Source organism: Ambystoma mexicanum, chromosome 9 (genome assembly GCF_040938575.1).
Source record: "Ambystoma mexicanum isolate Mex_15411 chromosome 9, UKY_AmexF1_1, whole genome shotgun sequence".
In the NCBI taxonomy this organism is placed as follows: Eukaryota; Metazoa; Chordata; class Amphibia; order Caudata; family Ambystomatidae; genus Ambystoma; species Ambystoma mexicanum.
The window spans coordinates 561,816,438-561,838,819 of record NC_090931.1 but is presented as its reverse complement, the minus strand read 5'-3'; the positions used below and the strand labels follow the sequence as shown (position 1 = coordinate 561,838,819).

Here is a 22,382-nt window from a genome sequence, read left to right as displayed (position 1 = left end):
GAGGCAACGTGAACAATGGCGGTGTGACTTTTATGAGAACGTAATGCATGTGATGGAAGGGTATTGCGCGCATTGGCCAGACAAGCATTTGAGTCGGACCTGAAAAGTACCCAGCTGAATAGGCAGATTCAAATCCCCCAAAGGGGCAGTACAGTGTTGTTTTCACAGAAGCACGAGGATTGCGCCAGATGGAAAACAGTGGCAAATCAGAATGGCTTAACCTTTGTGAAATGGAAGTAGGCCAGCATGCAACAGCCGGAACTTGTCGCTTGGGTCCCCCAGGGCAGCGCACAAAAGGGCCCACGGCCAATTGTGTTTACCGGGGCGACGCAAGGTGTTTGGTCCATGTGGAGATTTGCACAGCTAACAAATCAGAACCCACATAATCGACAGCACAGACACCAAGCAACCCTAAGAACAGGGGAGCTGTCTCTATTTTTCACCAGAATAATAAGCAGCTAACCACTCAGTTTGTGTTCCCTTCCTCCAACCCTCCTGAAAGGGAGAGAGGAACGGTCATCAATAGCAGACAGCAGCTGCATAAATGCAACACTGTCCACTTGCTTCACGCTCAGAAGAGAACACTTCAACTCTTCCTCGTGGTTAGCGAAGACCAGACACTTTCGAACACATTTCCTCAGTTAAGAACTATAGAAATGATCCCTGAAAGTATAGTCTTAATAGCACAAAGGGCAGCCCAGGCAGGTGGAAGAAGCTGCCACCCATCTCACTTAGGGTGGGAAAGCGTCTATCGTCCCAAAGGCAACAAAAAGCCCCTCCATTTCTGCATAGGAAAACCTTTCCCGCAACACCATAGAAAACATTTCCTATCCATAGCGTTGGCAAAAGATGACAAAAATGCCTGTACTTTGTAAATTTACATATTGAAGACCAGCAGCCAATAAAATTCGTCAGTGTGGATGACAGAGACAAGGGGCTCCCATGGCCCAGTCAAGGCTGGCCTCAGTAAACAGAGTGGCCATATTACGATGGCAATGAGTGTTATTCAATATCTGGGAAGCTTTGCAGTGGAATTCGAGCAAGCATAAGTGGGAGGCAACGTGAACAATGGCGGTGTGACTTTTATGAGAACGTAATGCATGTGATGGAAGGGTATTGCGCGCATTGGCCAGACAAGCATTTGAGTCGGACCTGAAAAGTACCCAGCTGAATAGGCAGATTCAAATCCCCCAAAAGGGCAGTACAGTGTTGTTTTCACAGAAGCACGAGGATTGCGCCAGATGGAAAACAGTGGCAAATCAGAATGGCTTAACCTTTGTGAAATGGAAGTAGGCCAGCATGCAACAGCCGGAACTTGTCGCTTGGGTCCCCCAGGGCAGCGCACAAAAGGGCCCACGGCCAATTGTGTTTACCGGGGCGACACAAGGTGTTTGGTCCATGTGGAGATTTGCACAGCTAACAAATCAGAACCCACATAATCGACAGCACAGACACCAAGCAACCCTAAGAAGAGGGGAGCTGTCTCTATTTTTCACCAGAATAATAAGCAGCTAACCACTCAGTTTGTGTTCCCTTCCTCCAACCCTCCTGAAAGGGAGAGAGGAACGGTCATCAATAGCAGACAGCAGCTGCATAAATGCAACACTGTCCACTTGCTTCACGCTCAGAAGAGAACACTTCAACTCTTCCTCGTGGTTAGCGAAGACCAGACACTTTCGAACACATTTCCTCAGTTAAGAACTATAGAAATGATCCCTGAAAGTATAGTCTTAATAGCACAAAGGGCAGCCCAGGCAGGTGGAAGAAGCTGCCACCCATCTCACTTAGGGTGGGAAAGCGTCTATCGTCCCAAAGGCAACAAAAAGCCCCTCCATTTCTGCATAGGAAAACCTTTCCCGCAACACCATAGAAAACATTTCCTATCCATAGCGTTGGCAAAAGATGACAAAAATGCCTGTACTTTGTAAATTTACATATTGAAGACCAGCAGCCAATAAAATTCGTCAGTGTGGATGACAGAGACAAGGGGCTCCCATGGCCCAGCCAAGGCTGGCCTCAGTAAACAGAGTGGCCATATTACGATGGCAATGAGTGTTATTCAATATCTGGGAAGCTTTGCAGTGGAATTCGAGCAAGCATAAGTGGGAGGCAACGTGAACAATGGCGGTGTGACTTTTATGAGAACGTAATGCATGTGATGGAAGGGTATTGCGCGCATTGGCCAGACAAGCATTTGAGTCGGACCTGAAAAGTACCCAGCTGAATAGGCAGATTCAAATCCCCCAAAGGGGCAGTACAGTGTTGTTTTCACAGAAGCACGAGGATTGCGCCAGATGGAAAACAGTGGCAAATCAGAATGGCTTAACCTTTGTGAAATGGAAGTAGGCCAGCATGCAACAGCCGGAACTTGTCGCTTGGGTCCCCCAGGGCAGCGCACAAAAGGGCCCACGGCCAATTGTGTTTACCGGGGCGACGCAAGGTGTTTGGTCCATGTGGAGATTTGCACAGCTAACAAATCAGAACCCACATAATCGACAGCACAGACACCAAGCAACCCTAAGAACAGGGGAGCTGTCTCTATTTTTCACCAGAATAATAAGCAGCTAACCACTCAGTTTGTGTTCCCTTCCTCCAACCCTCCTGAAAGGGAGAGAGGAACGGTCATCAATAGCAGACAGCAGCTGCATAAATGCAACACTGTTCACTTGCTTCACGCTCAGAAGAGAACACTTCAACTCTTCCTCGTGGTTAGCGAAGACCAGACACTTTCGAACACATTTCCTCAGTTAAGAACTATAGAAATGATCCCTGAAAGTATAGTCTTAATAGCACAAAGGGCAGCCCAGGCAGGTGGAAGAAGCTGCCACCCATCTCACTTAGGGTGGGAAAGCGTCTATCGTCCCAAAGGCAACAAAAAGCCCCTCCATTTCTGCATAGGAAAACCTTTCCCGCAACACCATAGAAAACATTTCCTATCCATAGCGTTGGCAAAAGATGACAAAAATGCCTGTACTTTGTAAATTTACATATTGAAGACCAGCAGCCAATAAAATTCGTCAGTGTGGATGACAGAGACAAGGGGCTCCCATGGCCCAGCCAAGGCTGGCCTCAGTAAACAGAGTGGCCATATTACGATGGCAATGAGTGTTATTCAATATCTGGGAAGCTTTGCAGTGGAATTCGAGCAAGCATAAGTGGGAGGCAACGTGAACAATGGCGGTGTGACTTTTATGAGAACGTAATGCATGTGATGGAAGGGTATTGCGCGCATTGGCCAGACAAGCATTTGAGTCGGACCTGAAAAGTACCCAGCTGAATAGGCAGATTCAAATCCCCCAAAAGGGCAGTACAGTGTTGTTTTCACAGAAGCACGAGGATTGCGCCAGATGGAAAACAGTGGCAAATCAGAATGGCTTAACCTTTGTGAAATGGAAGTAGGCCAGCATGCAACAGCCGGAACTTGTCGCTTGGGTCCCCCAGGGCAGCGCACAAAAGGGCCCACGGCCAATTGTGTTTACCGGGGCGACGCAAGGTGTTTGGTCCATGTGGAGATTTGCACAGCTAACAAATCAGAACCCACATAATCGACAGCACAGACACCAAGCAACCCTAAGAACAGGGGAGCTGTCTCTATTTTTCACCAGAATAATAAGCAGCTAACCACTCAGTTTGTGTTCCCTTCCTCCAACCCTCCTGAAAGGGAGAGAGGAACGGTCATCAATAGCAGACAGCAGCTGCATAAATGCAACACTGTCCACTTGCTTCACGCTCAGAAGAGAACACTTCAACTCTTCCTCGTGGTTAGCGAAGACCAGACACTTTCGAACACATTTCCTCAGTTAAGAACTATAGAAATGATCCCTGAAAGTATAGTCTTAATAGCACAAAGGGCAGCCCAGGCAGGTGGAAGAAGCTGCCACCCATCTCACTTAGGGTGGGAAAGCGTCTATCGTCCCAAAGGCAACAAAAAGCCCCTCCATTTCTGCATAGGAAAACCTTTCCCGCAACACCATAGAAAACATTTCCTATCCATAGCGTTGGCAAAAGATGACAAAAATGCCTGTACTTTGTAAATTTACATATTGAAGACCAGCAGCCAATAAAATTCGTCAGTGTGGATGACAGAGACAAGGGGCTCCCATGGCCCAGCCAAGGCTGGCCTCAGTAAACAGAGTGGCCATATTACGATGGCAATGAGTGTTATTCAATATCTGGGAAGCTTTGCAGTGGAATTCGAGCAAGCATAAGTGGGAGGCAACGTGAACAATGGCGGTGTGACTTTTATGAGAACGTAATGCATGTGATGGAAGGGTATTGCGCGCATTGGCCAGACAAGCATTTGAGTCGGACCTGAAAAGTACCCAGCTGAATAGGCAGATTCAAAGGCAGTACAGTGTTGTTTTCACAGAAGCACGAGGATTGCGCCAGATGAAAAACAGTGGCAAATCAGAATGGCTTAACCTTTGTGAAATGGAAGTAGGCCAGCATGCAACAGCCGGAACTTGTCGCTTGGGTCCCCCAGGGCAGCGCACAAAAGGGCCCACGGCAATTGTGTTTACCGGGGCGACGCAAGGTGTTTGGTCCATGTGGAGATTTGCACAGCTAACAAATCAGAACCCACATAATCGACAGCACAGACACCAAGCAACCCTAAGAACAGGGGAGCTGTCTCTATTTTTCACCAGAATAATAAGCAGCTAACCACTCAGTTTGTGTTCCCTTCCTCCAACCCTCCTGAAAGGGAGAGAGGAACGGTCATCAATAGCAGACAGCAGCTGCATAAATGCAACACTGTCCACTTGCTTCATGCTCAGAAGAGAACACTTCAACTCTTCCTCGTGGTTAGCGAAGACCAGACACTTTCGAACACATTTCCTCAGTTAAGAACTATAGAAATGATCCCTGAAAGTATAGTCTTAATAGCACAAAGGGCAGCCCAGGCAGGTGGAAGAAGCTGCCACCCATCTCACTTAGGGTGGGAAAGCGTCTATCGTCCCAAATGCAACAAAAAGCCCCTCCATTTCTGCATAGGAAAACCTTTCCCGCAACACCATAGAAAACATTTCCTATCCATAGCGTTGGCAAAAGATGACAAAAATGCCTGTACTTTGTAAATTTACATATTGAAGACCAGCAGCCAATAAAATTCGTCAGTGTGGATGACAGAGACAAGGGGCTCCCATGGCCCAGCCAAGGCTGGCCTCAGTAAACAGAGTGGCCATATTACGATGGCAATGAGTGTTATTCAATATCTGGGAAGCTTTGCAGTGGAATTCGAGCAAGCATAAGTGGGAGGCAACGTGAACAATGGCGGTGTGACTTTTATGAGAACGTAATGCATGTGATGGAAGGGTATTGCGCGCATTGGCCAGACAAGCATTTGAGTCGGACCTGAAAAGTACCCAGCTGAATAGGCAGATTCAAAGGCAGTACAGTGTTGTTTTCACAGAAGCACGAGGATTGCGCCAGATGGAAAACAGTGGCAAATCAGAATGGCTTAACCTTTGTGAAATGGAAGTAGGCCAGCATGCAACAGCCGGAACTTGTCGCTTGGGTCCCCCAGGGCAGCGCACAAAAGGGCCCATGGCCAATTGTGTTTACCGGGGCGACGCAAGGTGTTTGGTCCATGTGGAGATTTGCACAGCTAACAAATCAGAACCCACATAATCGACAGCACAGACACCAAGCAACCCTAAGAACAGGGGAGCTGTCTCTATTTTTCACCAGAATAATAAGCAGCTAACCACTCAGTTTGTGTTCCCTTCCTCCAACCCTCCTGAAAGGGAGAGAGGAACGGTCATCAATAGCAGACAGCAGCTGCATAAATGCAACACTGTCCACTTGCTTCACGCTCAGAAGAGAACACTTCAACTCTTCCTCGTGGTTAGCGAAGACCAGACACTTTCGAACACATTTCCTCAGTTAAGAACTATAGAAATGATCCCTGAAAGTATAGTCTTAATAGCACAAAGGGCAGCCCAGGCAGGTGGAAGAAGCTGCCACCCATCTCACTTAGGGTGTGAAAGCGTCTATCGTCCCAAAGGCAACAAAAAGCCCCTCCATTTCTGCATAGGAAAACCTTTCCCGCAACACCATAGAAAACATTTCCTATCCATAGCGTTGGCAAAAGATGACAAAAATGCCTGTACTTTGTAAATTTACATATTGAAGACCAGCAGCCAATAAAATTCGTCAGTGTGGATGACAGAGACAAGGGGCTCCCATGGCCCAGCCAAGGCTGGCCTCAGTAAACAGAGTGGCCATATTACGATGGCAATGAGTGTTATTCAATATCTGGGAAGCTTTGCAGTGGAATTCGAGCAAGCATAAGTGGGAGGCAACGTGAACAATGGCGGTGTGACTTTTATGAGAACGTAATGCATGTGATGGAAGGGTATTGCGCGCATTGGCCAGACAAGCATTTGAGTCGGACCTGAAAAGTACCCAGCTGAATAGGCAGATTCAAATCCCCCAAAAGGGCAGTACAGTGTTGTTTTCACAGAAGCACGAGGATTGCGCCAGATGGAAAACAGTGGCAAATCAGAATGGCTTAACTTTTGTGAAATGGAAGTAGGCCAGCATGCAACAGCCGGAACTTGTCGCTTGGGTCCCCCAGGGCAGCGCACAAAAGGGCCCACGGCCAATTGTGTTTACCGGGGCGACACAAGGTGTTTGGTCCATGTGGAGATTTGCACAGCTAACAAATCAGAACCCACATAATCGACAGCACAGACACCAAGCAACCCTAAGAAGAGGGGAGCTGTCTCTATTTTTCACCAGAATAATAAGCAGCTAACCACTCAGTTTGTGTTCCCTTCCTCCAACCCTCCTGAAAGGGAGAGAGGAACGGTCATCAATAGCAGACAGCAGCTGCATAAATGCAACACTGTCCACTTGCTTCACGCTCAGAAGAGAACACTTCAACTCTTCCTCGTGGTTAGCGAAGACCAGACACTTTCAAACACATTTCCTCAGTTAAGCACTATAGAAATGATCCCTGAAAGTATAGTCTTAATAGCACAAAGGGCAGCCCAGGCAGGTGGAAGAAGCTGCCACCCATCTCACTTAGGGTGGGAAAGCGTCTATCGTCCCAAAGGCAACAAAAAGCCCCTCCATTTCTGCATAGGAAAACCTTTCCCGCAACACCATAGAAAACATTTCCTATCCATAGCGTTGGCAAAAGATGACAAAAATGCCTGTACTTTGTAAATTTACATATTGAAGACCAGCAGCCAATAAAATTCGTCAGTGTGGATGACAGAGACAAGGGGCTCCCATGGCCCAGCCAAGGCTGGCCTCAGTAAACAGAGTGGCCATATTACGATGGCAATGAGTGTTATTCAATATCTGGGAAGCTTTGCAGTGGAATTCGAGCAAGCATAAGTGGGAGGCAACGTGAACAATGGCGGTGTGACTTTTATGAGAACGTAATGCATGTGATGGAAGGGTATTGCGCGCATTGGCCAGACAAGCATTTGAGTCGGACCTGAAAAGTACCCAGCTGAATAGGCAGATTCAAAGGCAGTACAGTGTTGTTTTCACAGAAGCACGAGGATTGCGCCAGATGGAAAACAGTGGCAAATCAGAATGGCTTAACCTTTGTGAAATGGAAGTAGGCCAGCATGCAACAGCCGGAACTTGTCGCTTGGGTCCCCCAGGGCAGCGCACAAAAGGGCCCATGGCCAATTGTGTTTACCGGGGCGACGCAAGGTGTTTGGTCCATGTGGAGATTTGCACAGCTAACAAATCAGAACCCACATAATCGACAGCACAGACACCAAGCAACCCTAAGAACAGGGGAGCTGTCTCTATTTTTCACCAGAATAATAAGCAGCTAACCACTCAGTTTGTGTTCCCTTCCTCCAACCCTGCTGAAAGGGAGAGAGGAACGGTCATCAATAGCAGACAGCAGCTGCATAAATGCAACACTGTCCACTTGCTTCACGCTCAGAAGAGAACACTTCAACTCTTCCTCGTGGTTAGCGAAGACCAGACACTTTCGAACACATTTCCTCAGTTAAGAACTATAGAAATGATCCCTGAAAGTATAGTCTTAATAGCACAAAGGGCAGCCCAGGCAGGTGGAAGAAGCTGCCACCCATATCACTTAGGGTGGGAAAGCGTCTATCGTCCCAAAGGCAACAAAAAGCCCCTCCATTTCTGCATAGGAAAACCTTTCCCGTAACACCATAGAAAACATTTCCTATCCATAGCGTTGGCAAAAGATGACAAAAATGCCTGTACTTTGTAAATTTACATATTGAAGACCAGCAGCCAATAAAATTCGTCAGTGTGGATGACAGAGACAAGGGGCTCCCATGGCCCAGCCAAGGCTGGCCTCAGTAAACAGAGTGGCCATATTACGATGGCAATGAGTGTTATTCAATATCTGGGAAGCTTTGCAGTGGAATTCGAGCAAGCATAAGTGGGAGGCAACGTGAACAATGGCGGTGTGACTTTTATGAGAACGTAATGCATGTGATGGAAGGGTATTGCGCGCATTGGCCAGACAAGCATTTGAGTCGGACCTGAAAAGTACCCAGCTGAATAGGCAGATTCAAATCCCCCAAAGGGGCAGTACAGTGTTGTTTTCACAGAAGCACGAGGATTGCGCCAGATGGAAAACAGTGGCAAATCAGAATGGCTTAACCTTTGTGAAATGGAAGTAGGCCAGCATGCAACAGCCGGAACTTGTCGCTTGGGTCCCCCAGGGCAGCGCACAAAAGGGCCCACGGCCAATTGTGTTTACCGGGGCGACGCAAGGTGTTTGGTCCATGTGGAGATTTGCACAGCTAACAAATCAGAACCCACATAATCGACAGCACAGACACCAAGCAACCCTAAGAACAGGGGAGCTGTCTCTATTTTTCACCAGAATAATAAGCAGCTAACCACTCAGTTTGTGTTCCCTTCCTCCAACCCTCCTGAAAGGGAGAGAGGAACGGTCATCAATAGCAGACAGCAGCTGCATAAATGCAACACTGTCCACTTGCTTCACGCTCAGAAGAGAACACTTCAACTCTTCCTCGTGGTTAGCGAAGACCAGACACTTTCGAACACATTTCCTCAGTTAAGAACTATAGAAATGATCCCTGAAAGTATAGTCTTAATAGCACAAAGGGCAGCCCAGGCAGGTGGAAGAAGCTGCCACCCATCTCACTTAGGGTGGGAAAGCGTCTATCGTCCCAAAGGCAACAAAAAGCCCCTCCATTTCTGCATAGGAAAACCTTTCCCGCAACACCATAGAAAACATTTCCTATCCATAGCGTTGGCAAAAGATGACAAAAATGCCTGTACTTTGTAAATTTACATATTGAAGACCAGCAGCCAATAAAATTCGTCAGTGTGGATGACAGAGACAAGGGGCTCCCATGGCCCAGTCAAGGCTGGCCTCAGTAAACAGAGTGGCCATATTACGATGGCAATGAGTGTTATTCAATATCTGGGAAGCTTTGCAGTGGAATTCGAGCAAGCATAAGTGGGAGGCAACGTGAACAATGGCGGTGTGACTTTTATGAGAACGTAATGCATGTGATGGAAGGGTATTGCGCGCATTGGCCAGACAAGCATTTGAGTCGGACCTGAAAAGTACCCAGCTGAATAGGCAGATTCAAATCCCCCAAAAGGGCAGTACAGTGTTGTTTTCACAGAAGCACGAGGATTGCGCCAGATGGAAAACAGTGGCAAATCAGAATGGCTTAACCTTTGTGAAATGGAAGTAGGCCAGCATGCAACAGCCGGAACTTGTCGCTTGGGTCCCCCAGGGCAGCGCACAAAAGGGCCCACGGCCAATTGTGTTTACCGGGGCGACACAAGGTGTTTGGTCCATGTGGAGATTTGCACAGCTAACAAATCAGAACCCACATAATCGACAGCACAGACACCAAGCAACCCTAAGAAGAGGGGAGCTGTCTCTATTTTTCACCAGAATAATAAGCAGCTAACCACTCAGTTTGTGTTCCCTTCCTCCAACCCTCCTGAAAGGGAGAGAGGAACGGTCATCAATAGCAGACAGCAGCTGCATAAATGCAACACTGTCCACTTGCTTCACGCTCAGAAGAGAACACTTCAACTCTTCCTCGTGGTTAGCGAAGACCAGACACTTTCGAACACATTTCCTCAGTTAAGAACTATAGAAATGATCCCTGAAAGTATAGTCTTAATAGCACAAAGGGCAGCCCAGGCAGGTGGAAGAAGCTGCCACCCATCTCACTTAGGGTGGGAAAGCGTCTATCGTCCCAAAGGCAACAAAAAGCCCCTCCATTTCTGCATAGGAAAACCTTTCCCGCAACACCATAGAAAACATTTCCTATCCATAGCGTTGGCAAAAGATGACAAAAATGCCTGTACTTTGTAAATTTACATATTGAAGACCAGCAGCCAATAAAATTCGTCAGTGTGGATGACAGAGACAAGGGGCTCCCATGGCCCAGCCAAGGCTGGCCTCAGTAAACAGAGTGGCCATATTACGATGGCAATGAGTGTTATTCAATATCTGGGAAGCTTTGCAGTGGAATTCGAGCAAGCATAAGTGGGAGGCAACGTGAACAATGGCGGTGTGACTTTTATGAGAACGTAATGCATGTGATGGAAGGGTATTGCGCGCATTGGCCAGACAAGCATTTGAGTCGGACCTGAAAAGTACCCAGCTGAATAGGCAGATTCAAATCCCCCAAAGGGGCAGTACAGTGTTGTTTTCACAGAAGCACGAGGATTGCGCCAGATGGAAAACAGTGGCAAATCAGAATGGCTTAACCTTTGTGAAATGGAAGTAGGCCAGCATGCAACAGCCGGAACTTGTCGCTTGGGTCCCCCAGGGCAGCGCACAAAAGGGCCCACGGCCAATTGTGTTTACCGGGGCGACGCAAGGTGTTTGGTCCATGTGGAGATTTGCACAGCTAACAAATCAGAACCCACATAATCGACAGCACAGACACCAAGCAACCCTAAGAACAGGGGAGCTGTCTCTATTTTTCACCAGAATAATAAGCAGCTAACCACTCAGTTTGTGTTCCCTTCCTCCAACCCTCCTGAAAGGGAGAGAGGAACGGTCATCAATAGCAGACAGCAGCTGCATAAATGCAACACTGTTCACTTGCTTCACGCTCAGAAGAGAACACTTCAACTCTTCCTCGTGGTTAGCGAAGACCAGACACTTTCGAACACATTTCCTCAGTTAAGAACTATAGAAATGATCCCTGAAAGTATAGTCTTAATAGCACAAAGGGCAGCCCAGGCAGGTGGAAGAAGCTGCCACCCATCTCACTTAGGGTGGGAAAGCGTCTATCGTCCCAAAGGCAACAAAAAGCCCCTCCATTTCTGCATAGGAAAACCTTTCCCGCAACACCATAGAAAACATTTCCTATCCATAGCGTTGGCAAAAGATGACAAAAATGCCTGTACTTTGTAAATTTACATATTGAAGACCAGCAGCCAATAAAATTCGTCAGTGTGGATGACAGAGACAAGGGGCTCCCATGGCCCAGCCAAGGCTGGCCTCAGTAAACAGAGTGGCCATATTACGATGGCAATGAGTGTTATTCAATATCTGGGAAGCTTTGCAGTGGAATTCGAGCAAGCATAAGTGGGAGGCAACGTGAACAATGGCGGTGTGACTTTTATGAGAACGTAATGCATGTGATGGAAGGGTATTGCGCGCATTGGCCAGACAAGCATTTGAGTCGGACCTGAAAAGTACCCAGCTGAATAGGCAGATTCAAATCCCCCAAAAGGGCAGTACAGTGTTGTTTTCACAGAAGCACGAGGATTGCGCCAGATGGAAAACAGTGGCAAATCAGAATGGCTTAACCTTTGTGAAATGGAAGTAGGCCAGCATGCAACAGCCGGAACTTGTCGCTTGGGTCCCCCAGGGCAGCGCACAAAAGGGCCCACGGCCAATTGTGTTTACCGGGGCGACGCAAGGTGTTTGGTCCATGTGGAGATTTGCACAGCTAACAAATCAGAACCCACATAATCGACAGCACAGACACCAAGCAACCCTAAGAACAGGGGAGCTGTCTCTATTTTTCACCAGAATAATAAGCAGCTAACCACTCAGTTTGTGTTCCCTTCCTCCAACCCTCCTGAAAGGGAGAGAGGAACGGTCATCAATAGCAGACAGCAGCTGCATAAATGCAACACTGTCCACTTGCTTCACGCTCAGAAGAGAACACTTCAACTCTTCCTCGTGGTTAGCGAAGACCAGACACTTTCGAACACATTTCCTCAGTTAAGAACTATAGAAATGATCCCTGAAAGTATAGTCTTAATAGCACAAAGGGCAGCCCAGGCAGGTGGAAGAAGCTGCCACCCATCTCACTTAGGGTGGGAAAGCGTCTATCGTCCCAAAGGCAACAAAAAGCCCCTCCATTTCTGCATAGGAAAACCTTTCCCGCAACACCATAGAAAACATTTCCTATCCATAGCGTTGGCAAAAGATGACAAAAATGCCTGTACTTTGTAAATTTACATATTGAAGACCAGCAGCCAATAAAATTCGTCAGTGTGGATGACAGAGACAAGGGGCTCCCATGGCCCAGCCAAGGCTGGCCTCAGTAAACAGAGTGGCCATATTACGATGGCAATGAGTGTTATTCAATATCTGGGAAGCTTTGCAGTGGAATTCGAGCAAGCATAAGTGGGAGGCAACGTGAACAATGGCGGTGTGACTTTTATGAGAACGTAATGCATGTGATGGAAGGGTATTGCGCGCATTGGCCAGACAAGCATTTGAGTCGGACCTGAAAAGTACCCAGCTGAATAGGCAGATTCAAAGGCAGTACAGTGTTGTTTTCACAGAAGCACGAGGATTGCGCCAGATGAAAAACAGTGGCAAATCAGAATGGCTTAACCTTTGTGAAATGGAAGTAGGCCAGCATGCAACAGCCGGAACTTGTCGCTTGGGTCCCCCAGGGCAGCGCACAAAAGGGCCCACGGCAATTGTGTTTACCGGGGCGACGCAAGGTGTTTGGTCCATGTGGAGATTTGCACAGCTAACAAATCAGAACCCACATAATCGACAGCACAGACACCAAGCAACCCTAAGAACAGGGGAGCTGTCTCTATTTTTCACCAGAATAATAAGCAGCTAACCACTCAGTTTGTGTTCCCTTCCTCCAACCCTCCTGAAAGGGAGAGAGGAACGGTCATCAATAGCAGACAGCAGCTGCATAAATGCAACACTGTCCACTTGCTTCATGCTCAGAAGAGAACACTTCAACTCTTCCTCGTGGTTAGCGAAGACCAGACACTTTCGAACACATTTCCTCAGTTAAGAACTATAGAAATGATCCCTGAAAGTATAGTCTTAATAGCACAAAGGGCAGCCCAGGCAGGTGGAAGAAGCTGCCACCCATCTCACTTAGGGTGGGAAAGCGTCTATCGTCCCAAATGCAACAAAAAGCCCCTCCATTTCTGCATAGGAAAACCTTTCCCGCAACACCATAGAAAACATTTCCTATCCATAGCGTTGGCAAAAGATGACAAAAATGCCTGTACTTTGTAAATTTACATATTGAAGACCAGCAGCCAATAAAATTCGTCAGTGTGGATGACAGAGACAAGGGGCTCCCATGGCCCAGCCAAGGCTGGCCTCAGTAAACAGAGTGGCCATATTACGATGGCAATGAGTGTTATTCAATATCTGGGAAGCTTTGCAGTGGAATTCGAGCAAGCATAAGTGGGAGGCAACGTGAACAATGGCGGTGTGACTTTTATGAGAACGTAATGCATGTGATGGAAGGGTATTGCGCGCATTGGCCAGACAAGCATTTGAGTCGGACCTGAAAAGTACCCAGCTGAATAGGCAGATTCAAAGGCAGTACAGTGTTGTTTTCACAGAAGCACGAGGATTGCGCCAGATGGAAAACAGTGGCAAATCAGAATGGCTTAACCTTTGTGAAATGGAAGTAGGCCAGCATGCAACAGCCGGAACTTGTCGCTTGGGTCCCCCAGGGCAGCGCACAAAAGGGCCCATGGCCAATTGTGTTTACCGGGGCGACGCAAGGTGTTTGGTCCATGTGGAGATTTGCACAGCTAACAAATCAGAACCCACATAATCGACAGCACAGACACCAAGCAACCCTAAGAACAGGGGAGCTGTCTCTATTTTTCACCAGAATAATAAGCAGCTAACCACTCAGTTTGTGTTCCCTTCCTCCAACCCTCCTGAAAGGGAGAGAGGAACGGTCATCAATAGCAGACAGCAGCTGCATAAATGCAACACTGTCCACTTGCTTCACGCTCAGAAGAGAACACTTCAACTCTTCCTCGTGGTTAGCGAAGACCAGACACTTTCGAACACATTTCCTCAGTTAAGAACTATAGAAATGATCCCTGAAAGTATAGTCTTAATAGCACAAAGGGCAGCCCAGGCAGGTGGAAGAAGCTGCCACCCATCTCACTTAGGGTGTGAAAGCGTCTATCGTCCCAAAGGCAACAAAAAGCCCCTCCATTTCTGCATAGGAAAACCTTTCCCGCAACACCATAGAAAACATTTCCTATCCATAGCGTTGGCAAAAGATGACAAAAATGCCTGTACTTTGTAAATTTACATATTGAAGACCAGCAGCCAATAAAATTCGTCAGTGTGGATGACAGAGACAAGGGGCTCCCATGGCCCAGCCAAGGCTGGCCTCAGTAAACAGAGTGGCCATATTACGATGGCAATGAGTGTTATTCAATATCTGGGAAGCTTTGCAGTGGAATTCGAGCAAGCATAAGTGGGAGGCAACGTGAACAATGGCGGTGTGACTTTTATGAGAACGTAATGCATGTGATGGAAGGGTATTGCGCGCATTGGCCAGACAAGCATTTGAGTCGGACCTGAAAAGTACCCAGCTGAATAGGCAGATTCAAATCCCCCAAAAGGGCAGTACAGTGTTGTTTTCACAGAAGCACGAGGATTGCGCCAGATGGAAAACAGTGGCAAATCAGAATGGCTTAACTTTTGTGAAATGGAAGTAGGCCAGCATGCAACAGCCGGAACTTGTCGCTTGGGTCCCCCAGGGCAGCGCACAAAAGGGCCCACGGCCAATTGTGTTTACCGGGGCGACACAAGGTGTTTGGTCCATGTGGAGATTTGCACAGCTAACAAATCAGAACCCACATAATCGACAGCACAGACACCAAGCAACCCTAAGAAGAGGGGAGCTGTCTCTATTTTTCACCAGAATAATAAGCAGCTAACCACTCAGTTTGTGTTCCCTTCCTCCAACCCTCCTGAAAGGGAGAGAGGAACGGTCATCAATAGCAGACAGCAGCTGCATAAATGCAACACTGTCCACTTGCTTCACGCTCAGAAGAGAACACTTCAACTCTTCCTCGTGGTTAGCGAAGACCAGACACTTTCAAACACATTTCCTCAGTTAAGCACTATAGAAATGATCCCTGAAAGTATAGTCTTAATAGCACAAAGGGCAGCCCAGGCAGGTGGAAGAAGCTGCCACCCATCTCACTTAGGGTGGGAAAGCGTCTATCGTCCCAAAGGCAACAAAAAGCCCCTCCATTTCTGCATAGGAAAACCTTTCCCGCAACACCATAGAAAACATTTCCTATCCATAGCGTTGGCAAAAGATGACAAAAATGCCTGTACTTTGTAAATTTACATATTGAAGACCAGCAGCCAATAAAATTCGTCAGTGTGGATGACAGAGACAAGGGGCTCCCATGGCCCAGCCAAGGCTGGCCTCAGTAAACAGAGTGGCCATATTACGATGGCAATGAGTGTTATTCAATATCTGGGAAGCTTTGCAGTGGAATTCGAGCAAGCATAAGTGGGAGGCAACGTGAACAATGGCGGTGTGACTTTTATGAGAACGTAATGCATGTGATGGAAGGGTATTGCGCGCATTGGCCAGACAAGCATTTGAGTCGGACCTGAAAAGTACCCAGCTGAATAGGCAGATTCAAAGGCAGTACAGTGTTGTTTTCACAGAAGCACGAGGATTGCGCCAGATGGAAAACAGTGGCAAATCAGAATGGCTTAACCTTTGTGAAATGGAAGTAGGCCAGCATGCAACAGCCGGAACTTGTCGCTTGGGTCCCCCAGGGCAGCGCACAAAAGGGCCCATGGCCAATTGTGTTTACCGGGGCGACGCAAGGTGTTTGGTCCATGTGGAGATTTGCACAGCTAACAAATCAGAACCCACATAATCGACAGCACAGACACCAAGCAACCCTAAGAACAGGGGAGCTGTCTCTATTTTTCACCAGAATAATAAGCAGCTAACCACTCAGTTTGTGTTCCCTTCCTCCAACCCTGCTGAAAGGGAGAGAGGAACGGTCATCAATAGCAGACAGCAGCTGCATAAATGCAACACTGTCCACTTGCTTCACGCTCAGAAGAGAACACTTCAACTCTTCCTCGTGGTTAGCGAAGACCAGACACTTTCGAACACATTTCCTCAGTTAAGAACTATAGAAATGATCCCTGAAAGTATAGTCTTAATAGCACAAAGGGCAGCCCAGGCAGGTGGAAGAAGCTGCCACCCATATCACTTAGGGTGGGAAAGCGTCTATCGTCCCAAAGGCAACAAAAAGCCCCTCCATTTCTGCATAGGAAAACCTTTCCCGTAACACCATAGAAAACATTTCCTATCCATAGCGTTGGCAAAAGATGACAAAAATGCCTGTACTTTGTAAATTTACATATTGAAGACCAGCAGCCAATAAAATTCGTCAGTGTGGATGACAGAGACAAGGGGCTCCCATGGCCCAGCCAAGGCTGGCCTCAGTAAACAGAGTGGCCATATTACGATGGCAATGAGTGTTATTCAATATCTGGGAAGCTTTGCAGTGGAATTCGAGCAAGCATAAGTGGGAGGCAACGTGAACAATGGCGGTGTGACTTTTATGAGAACGTAATGCATGTGATGGAAGGGTATTGCGCGCATTGGCCAGACAAGCATTTGAGTCGGACCTGAAAAGTACCCAGCTGAATAGGCAGATTCAAATCCCCCAAAGGGGCAGTACAGTGTTGTTTTCACAGAAGCACGAGGATTGCGCCAGATGGAAAACAGTGGCAAATCAGAATGGCTTAACCTTTGTGAAATGGAAGTAGGCCAGCATGCAACAGCCGGAACTTGTCGCTTGGGTCCCCCAGGGCAGCGCACAAAAGGGCCCACGGCCAATTGTGTTTACCGGGGCGACGCAAGGTGTTTGGTCCATGTGGAGATTTGCACAGCTAACAAATCAGAACCCACATAATCGACAGCACAGACACCAAGCAACCCTAAGAACAGGGGAGCTGTCTCTATTTTTCACCAGAATAATAAGCAGCTAACCACTCAGTTTGTGTTCCCTTCCTCCAACCCTCCTGAAAGGGAGAGAGGAACGGTCATCAATAGCAGACAGCAGCTGCATAAATGCAACACTGTCCACTTGCTTCACGCTCAGAAGAGAACACTTCAACTCTTCCTCGTGGTTAGCGAAGACCAGACACTTTCAAACACATTTCCTCAGTTAAGAACTATAGAAATGATCCCTGAAAGTATAGTCTTAATAGCACAAAGGGCAGCCCAGGCAGGTGGAAGAAGCTGCCACCCATCTCACTTAGGGTGGGAAAGCGTCTATCGTCCCAAAGGCAACAAAAAGCCCCTCCATTTCTGCATAGGAAAACCTTTCCCGCAACACCATAGAAAACATTTCCTATCCATAGCGTTGGCAAAAGATGACAAAAATGCCTGTACTTTGTAAATTTACATATTGAAGACCAGCAGCCAATAAAATTCGTCAGTGTGGATGACAGAGACAAGGGGCTCCCATGGCCCAGTCAAGGCTGGCCTCAGTAAACAGAGTGGCCATATTACGATGGCAATGAGTGTTATTCAATATCTGGGAAGCTTTGCAGTGGAATTCGAGCAAGCATAAGTGGGAGGCAACGTGAACAATGGCGGTGTGACTTTTATGAGAACGTAATGCATGTGATGGAAGGGTATTGCGCGCATTGGCCAGACAAGCATTTGAGTCGGACCTGAAAAGTACCCAGCTGAATAGGCAGATTCAAATCCCCCAAAAGGGCAGTACAGTGTTGTTTTCACAGAAGCACGAGGATTGCGCCAGATGGAAAACAGTGGCAAATCAGAATGGCTTAACCTTTGTGAAATGGAAGTAGGCCAGCATGCAACAGCCGGAACTTGTCGCTTGGGTCCCCCAGGGCAGCGCACAAAAGGGCCCACGGCAATTGTGTTTACCGGGGCGACGCAAGGTGTTTGGTCCATGTGGAGATTTGCACAGCTAACAAATCAGAACCCACATAATCGACAGCACAGACACCAAGCAACCCTAAGAACAGGGGAGCTGTCTCTATTTTTCACCAGAATAATAAGCAGCTAACCACTCAGTTTGTGTTCCCTTCCTCCAACCCTCCTGAAAGGGAGAGAGGAACGGTCATCAATAGCAGACAGCAGCTGCATAAATGCAACACTGTTCACTTGCTTCACGCTCAGAAGAGAACACTTCAACTCTTCCTCGTGGTTAGCGAAGACCAGACACTTTCGAACACATTTCCTCAGTTAAGAACTATAGAAATGATCCCTGAAAGTATAGTCTTAATAGCACAAAGGGCAGCCCAGGCAGGTGGAAGAAGCTGCCACCCATCTCACTTAGGGTGGGAAAGCGTCTATCGTCCCAAAGGCAACAAAAAGCCCCTCCATTTCTGCATAGGAAAACCTTTCCCGCAACACCATAGAAAACATTTCCTATCCATAGCGTTGGCAAAAGATGACAAAAATGCCTGTACTTTGTAAATTTACATATTGAAGACCAGCAGCCAATAAAATACGTCAGTGTGGATGACAGAGACAAGGGGCTCCCATGGCCCAGCCAAGGCTGGCCTCAGTAAACAGAGTGGCCATATTACGATGGCAATGAGTGTTATTCAATATCTGGGAAGCTTTGCAGTGGAATTCGAGCAAGCATAAGTGGGAGGCAACGTGAACAATGGCGGTGTGACTTTTATGAGAACGTAATGCATGTGATGGAAGGGTATTGCGCGCATTGGCCAGACAAGCATTTGAGTCGGACCTGAAAAGTACCCAGCTGAATAGGCAGATTCAAATCCCCCAAAAGGGCAGTACAGTGTTGTTTTCACAGAAGCACGAGGATTGCGCCAGATGGAAAACAGTGGCAAATCAGAATGGCTTAACCTTTGTGAAATGGAAGTAGGCCAGCATGCAACAGCCGGAACTTGTCGCTTGGGTCCCCCAGGGCAGCGCACAAAAGGGCCCACGGCAATTGTGTTTACCGGGGCGACGCAAGGTGTTTGGTCCATGTGGAGATTTGCACAGCTAACAAATCAGAACCCACATAATCGACAGCACAGACACCAAGCAACCCTAAGAACAGGGGAGCTGTCTCTATTTTTCACCAGAATAATAAGCAGCTAACCACTCAGTTTGTGTTCCCTTCCTCCAACCCTCCTGAAAGGGAGAGAGGAACGGTCATCAATAGCAGACAGCAGCTGCATAAATGCAACACTGTCCACTTGCTTCACGCTCAGAAGAGAACACTTCAACTCTTCCTCGTGGTTAGCGAAGACCAGACACTTTCGAACACATTTCCTCAGTTAAGAACTATAGAAATGATCCCTGAAAGTATAGTCTTAATAGCACAAAGGGCAGCCCAGGCAGGTGGAAGAAGCTGCCACCCATCTCACTTAGGGTGGGAAAGCGTCTATCGTCCCAAAGGCAACAAAAAGCCCCTCCATTTCTGCATAGGAAAACCTTTCCCGCAACACCATAGAAAACATTTCCTATCCATAGCGTTGGCAAAAGATGACAAAAATGCCTGTACTTTGTAAATTTACATATTGAAGACCAGCAGCCAATAAAATTCGTCAGTGTGGATGACAGAGACAAGGGGCTCCCATGGCCCAGTCAAGGCTGGCCTCAGTAAACAGAGTGGCCATATTACGATGGCAATGAGTGTTATTCAATATCTGGGAAGCTTTGCAGTGGAATTCGAGCAAGCATAAGTGGGAGGCAACGTGAACAATGGCGGTGTGACTTTTATGAGAACGTAATGCATGTGATGGAAGGGTATTGCGCGCATTGGCCAGACAAGCATTTGAGTCGGACCTGAAAAGTACCCAGCTGAATAGGCAGATTCAAATCCCCCAAAAGGGCAGTACAGTGTTGTTTTCACAGAAGCACGAGGATTGCGCCAGATGGAAAACAGTGGCAAATCAGAATGGCTTAACCTTTGTGAAATGGAAGTAGGCCAGCATGCAACAGCCGGAACTTGTCGCTTGGGTCCCCCAGGGCAGCGCACAAAAGGGCCCACGGCCAATTGTGTTTACCGGGGCGACACAAGGTGTTTGGTCCATGTGGAGATTTGCACAGCTAACAAATCAGAACCCACATAATCGACAGCACAGACACCAAGCAACCCTAAGAAGAGGGGAGCTGTCTCTATTTTTCACCAGAATAATAAGCAGCTAACCACTCAGTTTGTGTTCCCTTCCTCCAACCCTCCTGAAAGGGAGAGAGGAACGGTCATCAATAGCAGACAGCAGCTGCATAAATGCAACACTGTCCACTTGCTTCACGCTCAGAAGAGAACACTTCAACTCTTCCTCGTGGTTAGCGAAGACCAGACACTTTCGAACACATTTCCTCAGTTAAGAACTATAGAAATGATCCCTGAAAGTATAGTCTTAATAGCACAAAGGGCAGCCCAGGCAGGTGGAAGAAGCTGCCACCCATCTCACTTAGGGTGGGAAAGCGTCTATCGTCCCAAAGGCAACAAAAAGCCCCTCCATTTCTGCATAGGAAAACCTTTCCCGCAACACCATAGAAAACATTTCCTATCCATAGCGTTGGCAAAAGATGACAAAAATGCCTGTACTTTGTAAATTTACATATTGAAGACCAGCAGCCAATAAAATTCGTCAGTGTGGATGACAGAGACAAGGGGCTCCCATGGCCCAGCCAAGGCTGGCCTCAGTAAACAGAGTGGCCATATTACGATGGCAATGAGTGTTATTCAATATCTGGGAAGCTTTGCAGTGGAATTCGAGCAAGCATAAGTGGGAGGCAACGTGAACAATGGCGGTGTGACTTTTATGAGAACGTAATGCATGTGATGGAAGGGTATTGCGCGCATTGGCCAGACAAGCATTTGAGTCGGACCTGAAAAGTACCCAGCTGAATAGGCAGATTCAAATCCCCCAAAGGGGCAGTACAGTGTTGTTTTCACAGAAGCACGAGGATTGCGCCAGATGGAAAACAGTGGCAAATCAGAATGGCTTAACCTTTGTGAAATGGAAGTAGGCCAGCATGCAACAGCCGGAACTTGTCGCTTGGGTCCCCCAGGGCAGCGCACAAAAGGGCCCACGGCCAATTGTGTTTACCGGGGCGACGCAAGGTGTTTGGTCCATGTGGAGATTTGCACAGCTAACAAATCAGAACCCACATAATCGACAGCACAGACACCAAGCAACCCTAAGAACAGGGGAGCTGTCTCTATTTTTCACCAGAATAATAAGCAGCTAACCACTCAGTTTGTGTTCCCTTCCTCCAACCCTCCTGAAAGGGAGAGAGGAACGGTCATCAATAGCAGACAGCAGCTGCATAAATGCAACACTGTTCACTTGCTTCACGCTCAGAAGAGAACACTTCAACTCTTCCTCGTGGTTAGCGAAGACCAGACACTTTCGAACACATTTCCTCAGTTAAGAACTATAGAAATGATCCCTGAAAGTATAGTCTTAATAGCACAAAGGGCAGCCCAGGCAGGTGGAAGAAGCTGCCACCCATCTCACTTAGGGTGGGAAAGCGTCTATCGTCCCAAAGGCAACAAAAAGCCCCTCCATTTCTGCATAGGAAAACCTTTCCCGCAACACCATAGAAAACATTTCCTATCCATAGCGTTGGCAAAAGATGACAAAAATGCCTGTACTTTGTAAATTTACATATTGAAGACCAGCAGCCAATAAAATTCGTCAGTGTGGATGACAGAGACAAGGGGCTCCCATGGCCCAGCCAAGGCTGGCCTCAGTAAACAGAGTGGCCATATTACGATGGCAATGAGTGTTATTCAATATCTGGGAAGCTTTGCAGTGGAATTCGAGCAAGCATAAGTGGGAGGCAACGTGAACAATGGCGGTGTGACTTTTATGAGAACGTAATGCATGTGATGGAAGGGTATTGCGCGCATTGGCCAGACAAGCATTTGAGTCGGACCTGAAAAGTACCCAGCTGAATAGGCAGATTCAAATCCCCCAAAAGGGCAGTACAGTGTTGTTTTCACAGAAGCACGAGGATTGCGCCAGATGGAAAACAGTGGCAAATCAGAATGGCTTAACCTTTGTGAAATGGAAGTAGGCCAGCATGCAACAGCCGGAACTTGTCGCTTGGGTCCCCCAGGGCAGCGCACAAAAGGGCCCACGGCCAATTGTGTTTACCGGGGCGACGCAAGGTGTT

At 47.6% G+C, this 22,382-nt stretch overlaps 21 non-coding genes across 21 annotated transcripts; all 21 read right to left on the bottom strand.

Moving 5' to 3' along the window:
* Positions 1–461: 461 nt before the first annotated feature.
* On the bottom strand, positions 462–679 carry LOC138489913 (small nucleolar RNA U3). The gene has a single exon (XR_011275003.1). It is a non-coding gene; the product is annotated as a small nucleolar RNA U3 (small nucleolar RNA).
* An 835-nt stretch (positions 680–1,514) lies between these two features.
* Positions 1,515–1,732, bottom strand: LOC138489912 (small nucleolar RNA U3). The gene has a single exon (XR_011275002.1). It is a non-coding gene; the product is annotated as a small nucleolar RNA U3 (small nucleolar RNA).
* An 835-nt stretch (positions 1,733–2,567) lies between these two features.
* LOC138490726 (small nucleolar RNA U3) lies at positions 2,568–2,785 on the bottom strand. The gene has a single exon (XR_011275640.1). It is a non-coding gene; the product is annotated as a small nucleolar RNA U3 (small nucleolar RNA).
* An 835-nt stretch (positions 2,786–3,620) lies between these two features.
* LOC138489911 (small nucleolar RNA U3) lies at positions 3,621–3,838 on the bottom strand. The gene has a single exon (XR_011275001.1). It is a non-coding gene; the product is annotated as a small nucleolar RNA U3 (small nucleolar RNA).
* An 823-nt stretch (positions 3,839–4,661) lies between these two features.
* LOC138490364 (small nucleolar RNA U3) lies at positions 4,662–4,879 on the bottom strand. The gene has a single exon (XR_011275399.1). It is a non-coding gene; the product is annotated as a small nucleolar RNA U3 (small nucleolar RNA).
* Positions 4,880–5,703: 824 nt separating this feature from the next.
* On the bottom strand, positions 5,704–5,921 carry LOC138489909 (small nucleolar RNA U3). Its single transcript, XR_011275000.1, has one exon. It is a non-coding gene; the product is annotated as a small nucleolar RNA U3 (small nucleolar RNA).
* An 835-nt stretch (positions 5,922–6,756) lies between these two features.
* Positions 6,757–6,974, bottom strand: LOC138490241 (small nucleolar RNA U3). Its single transcript, XR_011275289.1, has one exon. It is a non-coding gene; the product is annotated as a small nucleolar RNA U3 (small nucleolar RNA).
* Positions 6,975–7,798: 824 nt separating this feature from the next.
* LOC138490401 (small nucleolar RNA U3) lies at positions 7,799–8,016 on the bottom strand. Its single transcript, XR_011275433.1, has one exon. It is a non-coding gene; the product is annotated as a small nucleolar RNA U3 (small nucleolar RNA).
* Positions 8,017–8,851: 835 nt separating this feature from the next.
* Positions 8,852–9,069, bottom strand: LOC138489908 (small nucleolar RNA U3). The gene has a single exon (XR_011274999.1). It is a non-coding gene; the product is annotated as a small nucleolar RNA U3 (small nucleolar RNA).
* An 835-nt stretch (positions 9,070–9,904) lies between these two features.
* Positions 9,905–10,122, bottom strand: LOC138489907 (small nucleolar RNA U3). The gene has a single exon (XR_011274998.1). It is a non-coding gene; the product is annotated as a small nucleolar RNA U3 (small nucleolar RNA).
* An 835-nt stretch (positions 10,123–10,957) lies between these two features.
* LOC138490725 (small nucleolar RNA U3) lies at positions 10,958–11,175 on the bottom strand. The gene has a single exon (XR_011275639.1). It is a non-coding gene; the product is annotated as a small nucleolar RNA U3 (small nucleolar RNA).
* An 835-nt stretch (positions 11,176–12,010) lies between these two features.
* LOC138489906 (small nucleolar RNA U3) lies at positions 12,011–12,228 on the bottom strand. The gene has a single exon (XR_011274997.1). It is a non-coding gene; the product is annotated as a small nucleolar RNA U3 (small nucleolar RNA).
* Positions 12,229–13,051: 823 nt separating this feature from the next.
* On the bottom strand, positions 13,052–13,269 carry LOC138490363 (small nucleolar RNA U3). The gene has a single exon (XR_011275398.1). It is a non-coding gene; the product is annotated as a small nucleolar RNA U3 (small nucleolar RNA).
* An 824-nt stretch (positions 13,270–14,093) lies between these two features.
* On the bottom strand, positions 14,094–14,311 carry LOC138489905 (small nucleolar RNA U3). The gene has a single exon (XR_011274996.1). It is a non-coding gene; the product is annotated as a small nucleolar RNA U3 (small nucleolar RNA).
* Positions 14,312–15,146: 835 nt separating this feature from the next.
* Positions 15,147–15,364, bottom strand: LOC138490239 (small nucleolar RNA U3). Its single transcript, XR_011275288.1, has one exon. It is a non-coding gene; the product is annotated as a small nucleolar RNA U3 (small nucleolar RNA).
* An 824-nt stretch (positions 15,365–16,188) lies between these two features.
* On the bottom strand, positions 16,189–16,406 carry LOC138490400 (small nucleolar RNA U3). Its single transcript, XR_011275432.1, has one exon. It is a non-coding gene; the product is annotated as a small nucleolar RNA U3 (small nucleolar RNA).
* Positions 16,407–17,241: 835 nt separating this feature from the next.
* On the bottom strand, positions 17,242–17,459 carry LOC138490220 (small nucleolar RNA U3). The gene has a single exon (XR_011275270.1). It is a non-coding gene; the product is annotated as a small nucleolar RNA U3 (small nucleolar RNA).
* Positions 17,460–18,293: 834 nt separating this feature from the next.
* Positions 18,294–18,511, bottom strand: LOC138490723 (small nucleolar RNA U3). The gene has a single exon (XR_011275638.1). It is a non-coding gene; the product is annotated as a small nucleolar RNA U3 (small nucleolar RNA).
* An 834-nt stretch (positions 18,512–19,345) lies between these two features.
* On the bottom strand, positions 19,346–19,563 carry LOC138489904 (small nucleolar RNA U3). The gene has a single exon (XR_011274995.1). It is a non-coding gene; the product is annotated as a small nucleolar RNA U3 (small nucleolar RNA).
* An 835-nt stretch (positions 19,564–20,398) lies between these two features.
* Positions 20,399–20,616, bottom strand: LOC138489903 (small nucleolar RNA U3). The gene has a single exon (XR_011274994.1). It is a non-coding gene; the product is annotated as a small nucleolar RNA U3 (small nucleolar RNA).
* An 835-nt stretch (positions 20,617–21,451) lies between these two features.
* LOC138490722 (small nucleolar RNA U3) lies at positions 21,452–21,669 on the bottom strand. Its single transcript, XR_011275637.1, has one exon. It is a non-coding gene; the product is annotated as a small nucleolar RNA U3 (small nucleolar RNA).
* Between the last annotated feature and the right edge of the window lie 713 nt (positions 21,670–22,382).